The sequence below is a fragment of the Amblyomma americanum genome, chromosome 1 (assembly GCF_052857255.1).
Source record: "Amblyomma americanum isolate KBUSLIRL-KWMA chromosome 1, ASM5285725v1, whole genome shotgun sequence".
In the NCBI taxonomy this organism is placed as follows: domain Eukaryota; kingdom Metazoa; phylum Arthropoda; class Arachnida; order Ixodida; family Ixodidae; genus Amblyomma; species Amblyomma americanum.
In genome coordinates, this window is record NC_135497.1 from 349,248,674 (window position 1) to 349,256,919 (window position 8,246).

At 49.8% G+C, this 8,246-nt stretch overlaps 1 pseudogene; it reads left to right on the top strand.

Annotated features, from left to right (window-relative positions):
* The first annotated feature begins 5,708 nt into the window (after window positions 1–5,708).
* Window positions 5,709–7,810, top strand: LOC144115555 (uncharacterized; annotated as a pseudogene).
* Window positions 7,811–8,246: the final 436 nt, after the last annotated feature.

Below are 8,246 nucleotides of genomic sequence, written 5' to 3' on the forward strand. Positions count from 1 at the left end.
GCGCCAAGCGCAATGTGTTGAAGTGTTTTCTTCAACACAATGTTAGGTGGAAGACCATTTTCCGAGCACTTCAACTCAAAGAAACCAAGCGCCAGGCTACGAGAAAACTTCTACCCATTGGAAATCAGTGGGTACACGGCGACACTGTGGAACGAATCACACACCGTCCTCGAGCCGCATGCTCAAAGCGATGTGTCATTGCTGTTGTCGCTGATTTTAAAACAAATATGCAAGAATTTGGAATCGTCTTAACCAAAACTTGCTTGAATTCCACCCTACCCTTAGGGCACAATTTTCAGCACTGTTCCTCCCAAAAAGGCTACGGGAACAAGACGCACAACACGCAGCATCAAACGGATGAAGAACGTGGAGAGGCGGTAACGGAAAGGGCCAAGGATGATTTGAGCAGGTGCATAGGTACGGAAAAATTCTTTTTCAAGAGCTACACGGGCAGCCGGTAGCAGGGTGGTAAGAGGGAGGAAGAAAAGGACAGTGGGGAGGGGTCTCCTGCTGTGCCTTTGCCTGCCTTTCTTGTTTTTTCTCCTTTTACTTTTCCTCGAATCGTGGAGCGCAGTCCATGGTTGCTTTTTGGATGCGCTATGTTTCTGTTCCCTATGGTGCGAAGCACGAGCTGCACGACATAGTCGGCGCCTCTGCGAAAACGGCCCGGAAAGGTCATGGACGCACTCTTGCCTCCAGGCTGTCACAAAAAAAAACTTACAACCGCTAATGTGTCAGTCCTGGCAAAGGGTTTCTCCACACGCAGACAAAAATCTCCCAAAAAAGACATCAGAATTTCTGCAGAAGATTCTTTACTGCCTTCCGCCAAACTAAGGAATTCCACCAGCCTTGTTAAAAGCACAGCGCATGGCACAGGTAGACAGTGCCACCAAAATCAATTTCGGACGAGTTAGCGTGGTTTACGCCAGTTGCAAATAGGAGTGCTAGCACTTCGGTTTTCAGTGCTGTTTCAGTGTTCGGTTCCGTTGCGCATAGATGCAGCTGATGAAGACGACGATATCCAAAATACAGCGCAAGAGACTGGTATTTTATGACGCAGAATGTTCGGCTGCGGCGGTGTGGCAGTCGACGGCGGCAAAAAAGCGCTCCGCTGCCGCCGACGCCAGCGAATCGCCCGGAAAAACGCTTCATGCGGGCCACGCTTAACGCAGTAACCAGCAAAACGTATGCGTTCTCGCCGCCTCGGGTTCGAAACTCACTCGCGGCCGTAAAACATTTTCGATTATTTTATTTCAGGTCAAGTAAATTTCAGACATACAAAGAGGCCACGTCGAAATCCAAAATTGAAGCCTCAGTGCTGCAATGAAAAATGCGACCCCGTTAGCCCGCTGTTGTACCAGCTTGTTGAGGCAACGGTTGGTACCAATGCGGCCACTCGATGGAACCGCATCACCGAGTGGCCGTGGCTCTCATCTGCTCACTCACTGAAAAAGGCAGCGCGTTGGAAATGTTTTCCTTAAGCTCCAACTCGATGGACACACTATTCCGGAGCCCTCCACTACTGCACCTCTTTCTTCCTTTCTTCTTTCACTTCCTCCTTTACCCCTTCCCTTAAGGCGCGGTTCAGCTGTCCGCCGATATGCGAGACAGATACTGCGCCATTTCCTTTCCCGAAACACCAACCAACCAACTCCTTTTCAAAGACAGCTGGTTCACATGATCTTTGCCTCGCGTCACTGCACCCTAGGCCAACCAAACACAAAGAACTATTGACAGGGTACTCTTGACGTGCAGCATTCATTTTCTCAGAAGTGAATGGACAACTTGCAGAATTGCTGGCTTAATGGAAGGTTTCTTCCAACAACCCACGTTTGCAAACCGCGTTTTCACTTCCTGCTCTGCTGACTAACGGGGTTAGAATGAGGAGAGATGAGTCAGTCGTCCTCCACTGTATTCTGTTTCGAAAAGGTGAGGGGGGCTGCCTCCTATCCTGCGGGAACATGAAGCCCCGACGGTCGCCACCAGCTGTAAAAAAGAAGTTGTCGAAAGGTTACAATGATGTTTTCGATCGTTTCAGCGACGGTGGGTGCGCAAAGCGGGCTCTTCCTGAAGCGGCGAGCCGGTGATCACTCTGCGCGGCGCGTGCACTCGCAGTGGTTTGGAGCCTAAGATACGCGTCAAAAATGAGCATATTCTGTTATTCTACAATTTGCGAACAGTCCAAATAGCAAACATGTTGTTTCTGCCAACATGTAATGTGTTCAAAAAGCAGTGATTAAGTTCATTCTGCAGGTTGGTAACGAGTTTCAGCCTAATGACCCGTGTGTTAATCAGCAACATACTCGTTGCTGATTAACACCATGTCGTCAACACCACCACGACACCATGTCGTCAACGCATTCCTGTTCGGAGTTTTGTTCATGCTGCCAACATAGCCTATTACAGCTGCATGAAAGCAGTGCAGTGCTTGAACACTTAGCTATACATGGCTTGCACTGACGTCGTAGCTGGGAACCCTGGGATACTGTTCCGCCATGTTGGTGCAGTCGCAGCGGCCGTGGTGCACTTGATGCAATTCGCGCGTACGGTGTACTTCGACGACGTTGCGATGGTTATCTGCGCTGTTGTTGGATGCTCCAATCGCACTTGTTGGGCGAAATCAACAAACACAAACTTCTTTCGTCTTCCAAAGGTCATCGAGCATCAAGGTGACCGTACGAAAGCTTTATGCGCGAAGCGACGGGAGGTGTGGCTGGCTCGTATAAAACGTGCCGATCTCAACACCGAAAGGACGGGCATACGTGTTTGCGGCGCCCACTTCGTAAAAGGTAAGTCCGTTGCATATGCACAGTGTTTATTTAGGTGCATGACGTACAAGCATAGCGGAAAATCTCATTTTAAACAAATTTTTTTTTGCATTTTGTAGGCAGACCATCAAAACTGTGGGAGGAGACGGACCCGGACTGGGCCCCTACGCTTTTGATCGGCTACAGCGCAAAACATGGTGATCCCGGTCGCCACGCTCGCGCGGCAAGACGACGGACCCAGAAACGCGCGGCTCAAGCGGAGTGTCAGGCTGAGGAGTCGGGAACAATGGAGGCTACGAATCCAAATTAACATTGGGCACATCTCTGCGAAGGCACACGTCACTGTCGATCTTGTCGCGCTACCGGACCGTCGAAAACGGCAACAGCGATGAGCTTGACCACTTAATGCGGGCCATAGTGCGCGACGCGACAGGCGAGACCTAAATTATTGGTCGACAAATCTGTAGTGAGCGATAACAATCTCTCCACGCATGACCGTTTCTTTTTTCTCGCAATAACTTGTTGGGTTTCCAAACTAAGATAAACCAGCAACGGTTCCTTTCATATGCCCATAAAAATAAAATAACTCGTGATTTAATCTGAAGTCGTTCAGGTTCAGTACATATGAAGAAATGAATCACTAGCCTGACAGTTTGTAAACAGTTCTTTTTAAAACTTTACTGAGTGATTGCTTACACTCAGTCACTTGTTGATTTAATAACCGTTATTTCTTTACTCTATTCCTTACAAAGATCAATGCCCTGCGGCTTACCTCCAAGTAGAAGCACCTTGTCCCCTTGCAGCTGTTTTGCCGACAGTCCCTTCACCCAGCCGCTAGTGAAATAATTATGCACCTCGGTGGACTTAAACGCCTTCATTTCTTCAAGGGTCAGAAAGCTTACAGAAAAAACAAGGTAATTGACGATGTCACCGTAACAAATCTCTGGAAATATGTCGACATCGCTTGTTTCCGTTCCCGGCCGCAGCATGAACGGGTCGATATTATCGCAGAGACGCACTTTTTCCGCATACCGAACCCGCTCCGACCCCGTAAAATCTAAGCGGTAGGTAGCGTCTAAAGGCTGCTTACTGAGAAGCGGCGGCATGCCACACAAAAGGCAACAAAATTGCACGTGTTACCACTAGCGAGGAAACGCGTGCGATACGCACTCCACCGACTCCGCACAGACTGCACCAACATGTCCGCCGCAGCGCGCGCCGCCGGACGTGACGTCACATGCAAACCATGTATAGTATGGTGTATATGGTAATATTTTAAGGTGGGCGTTAGCAGCAAACACATTTCTCATCGAGCTTCAGTTCATTCTGGTCTAGATTAAACACGGCTTTCTGGCCACGACGTGACTGCTAAAGAGCGACATGAATGGCAAGAACTTCACAATGTACATATATTTCTCGGATATAATGCGTAAAGTGGTTGTATAATTGTGAACGCTTCTTGGCAACCGTCGTCTGCTCACTCGATCACAGCGTTTTCCCCCGCCAGTCAAAAACACATTTTCAGCGCTAACTTCGACTGTACTATAAAGCTCGAATGACCCCCTGGCTGCCGCTTCAAACAACAGCTACGTTGCCTCTTCTTTTACCGCATATATGCGACCAACGTACGCTGCAGATGGACTATATATAGCCGGAAATTAGTCTGCAGTAAAGCTACGCGCACATTCAGGGCCACCGAACAGAATTCCTCCGCGAGAAAATGTAGAACACTTGTAAAACTTTTCTGTTTACCTAAACAAGCAGTCAATCAACGTCGAAATTGTAGGCTCAAGGATTTTGATGTTTCTGGCTGTTTGATGCAGTCCAACATTAAAAAGTTGATTTTGATCACTGCTGTAATATTACGCTGCGGAATGGCCATTGTTTCCAAATGCTGATTTTTTTTTTCAATGGTATCCTTATAAGGCCAGCACACAATAAATACACATACCGCATTTACGCGGGTAAGGGCCGCACTCGTGTAGGCACGAAACATAGCGTTAGACTGTCTGGGTCATTAAAGTAGTTTATTTACGCTTTCGGATAAGTGCCGAAAGAAAAAGAAAGTGAACGCGCAAAATAATTACGCTTCAAAGTGCTCATCGCACTTCACCATGCTAAGTTCGCAAGTTTCAACGACGCGGTTTTTGCGCGCGCGGCACTTGCGAACTAGCGATTCCATGCGAATATCGATAAAGATTTATTTATAGCCTGTAAAGCAGCCAAACTCAAGCATAGGATCGTATTAATGACCAAGAATCATTTACTGCTGCTTATCTAGACTCTACGTTTTGACACCTTTGGTGTGATTTTTAAAGAAGCCGCTTTGCTTCCATAAAGACTTACGCTATGGCATCGGCGCCATCACCGCCTCGTCCGCAGTACCGTACTACCGCCGCGCCACCTCTAAGAGCTAGAATGACCGAATTCTCTTGACGAGTACCTATCTCGACCCGCTCCTCACATCCTTTCAACGTCTACTCTCTCATACAGATAAAGGGACCTCTCCAAACTCATTTTTCGTACAAGAATGCGAGATTGCCGTCTCTAAACGAGGGTTTTTGGCTGGCAAACTGTAGAGGACGCTCGATATTCTGCAAGTGTGCTCCAAGGGCCGTTTTTGGGTGCACGCGCCCAAAGTCGGCGCTCTTAACATACGACAGAACGGGTCTACGTATGCCCACTGCTGGAGACGCCGTCCAAATACATCGGCGTCAGCTCACGGGCGCTCGAGCACGTGTTGGAAGCAGGCTCCGGTTAACGGCAGTCGGAGTACAGCGGCGCTCTCGGGGGACTTTTCTTCGTGGCTTGCAGCTCTTCCAGGTTCCCAGAACTTCTCTTCGCGGTTTAAGTTGTCCGTTCAGCGCCCCTCAACCTCTTTTCTTCACGCCTCGAAATTCTTTCCGTCCGCACAAAGGGAGAGGCCCCCAGGGGGCCAGGGAGTGCGGACGTGACTCACGTCGGTTCCGTGGAAAGTTGGTTTGTCTGGTGGAAATTGTGCCGATTCATGGAATAATTGTTTGCCATCACCTGTGGAAAGTCACAAGGGTCATCTGGGTGACATTTTCATGAGCGTGAGTGGACGTTTGAACATTTTATGGCCTTTTTGTGTCGACCATGTTTCCCGCCTAGCTAAGCCTACCGCTAGCGGTAAACGAACGCGGCGGCTCGGCGACAGCCGAAGCCCCCGGCGCTCGCTTCGAAACGCCGTTGCATGACCATGGAGGTGACCGTAGAGGGTACGGAGATTACACCCGAAGAATTGAGAACCTCGGATTGGATCACTAAAGTGGGAAAACATGTTAAAGAACTGCAGGACCTCACGAGAGGCGAACGGCGAGGAGGCAAAGATGGAGACGCCAGATTGGAACGCGGAGCCGAATCCGGAGAGGGCAGAAAGATAGCGGCGGAGGCGAACGCCGCATATAAAAAGCTGGGGCAGAAGAACGCGGAGCGCTCAATTGCGTCGTACCTTCCGCGTTTGCCAGCTAATGACTACAAGATAATTATTCGGCCGAAGAATGGGCTGGCGCTCGCGAAAGTTCCGACTACGAGGTTGAGTGCGGCGGTGCGTATGGCAGCGCAAATTCCATGGGTCAAAGGGCAGGACAAGGACGTGCTGATTCATAACGACAAACAAGGCACCCTGATTTTCAGCACCCCAGACATGGACACTGTCTGGAAGGTGACCAAGATTAAGTCTATCCATATCGACGACGACGAGTACGAAGTCACAGCGTACCTGGCACCGCACGAGGACTGCGGGCGGGGTGTGGTGCACGGCATCGACCCGAAACTGACCATAGAGGAACTGACAGAGGCCTTCGGTAACCCGAGGAACCCCCCGATACTTGGCGTTAGGAAGATGGGCAACTCCAGTTCGGCGATCGTCATCTTCAAACACGAGACAGTGCCGAGGTGGGTGTACTGTTACGACGTACCCCTAAAGTGCGTGCTCTACAAGAAGCGGTACGAGGTGTGCTACCGCTGTGGCGAGCTAGGACACAGATCGGACGTATGTGTCAGCGCCCAAGTTAAGTGTCTGGGATGCGGAATCATAGCCCCACCCGAGGATCACGTATGCGAGCCCAAGTGTAAATTGTGCGGCAAAGGTCACTTGACAGCAGACCGGAAATGCAAGGAAGCTTTCAGGACCCCTTATACGATAAAGAAGAGGCAATGGGAGGCCAAGCTGGCTATGGAAGTCATGGAAGAGGAAGCGCGGAAGGCGAAGGAGACCGAAGTAGGAAGGAGCCGGTTCGAAAAGCATCAAGGGAGATCCAGGAGTCAGTCAGGAAACCAGAGCGAGTCGAGAGGGAGATCAGAGTCCTTCCCGCGTCTACCGAATCTGCGGGAAGCGGAGAAGCAAAAGAAGGCCCAACCCGGGACTGCGGGCCCCTCCGGAGGCGCTGTCGTCAACAACCCAGCGAGGCCCAAGTCTCCGAGCCGAAAGGTGGGTTGGGTGAGCGAAGCCTCCCAGGATGCACGCGATGAAGAAATCTTCCAGATTAAGGAAGAAAATCGATTGCTTAAGGCACAGCTCGCAGCGATGAGCAAGCAAATTGAGGAGCTTAGAATAGCGCTTAAGCCTAATGCAGCACCTGCGAAACAATCGCAGATGCCACAAAATCCAGTTGTAAGAGCATCAGAGGAGCAGGGTGCGGCTCAGCCGCCGGAAAAAGAAGAGGGCGAAGGAAGTAGAGAAGCCCATAATAGATATGGACACAGAGAAAGTGATAGACATGAAAATAGAACAATTGGAGGCAAAATTTGAGGCCAAATCTAGACAGGACAATGAATGGCGCAAGGCTTTTGAAGAACGCATGTTAGGGATGTTCCAAACCCTCTCAGAGCAGCTGCATCAACGAGATAACAGCGTCGCAGAGCAAATACATCAGAGGGATAATAACCTCACTGAACAACTTAAGGAAGAATTTGCGAAAAGGGACCGGGCGTACGAACACCTCACCCAACAAGTACTAGGAAACCAGATGAATCAGCTGATTGGCAATCATGGCTCACAGATCCAGTAAAACCACCGTTTGGCAATGGAATTGTAGAGGTTTCACGCGCAAGCGTGCTGTCTTGCAGGAATTCCTGAGGAACGGGGACCGACCGGAGCTAATAGCACTACAAGAATGCGGCAGAAAAGCAAAATTGTCGGGGTACAAATCATACGTAGGCGAGGGTGAAAACACGCAGGTGGCCACCCTAGTCAAACGAAACATCACGGCGGTGCAGCATAACATCGGGAGTACAGAAATAGACCATGCTCTCGTAGAACTGATACCGCGAAGAAAGAGAGAAAGTAGCTTGTTCGTATTAAATGTCTACAGTTCTCCCAAACAAAGGAAATGTGAATTCGGGGATCTCTTCGCAACGACGCGACGTAAGATAAAGAACAACCCGCTGTTGATCGTGGGGGACTTCAATGCTCACCATTCGGCATGGGGATATAAACAGGCTTCAATCAAGGGC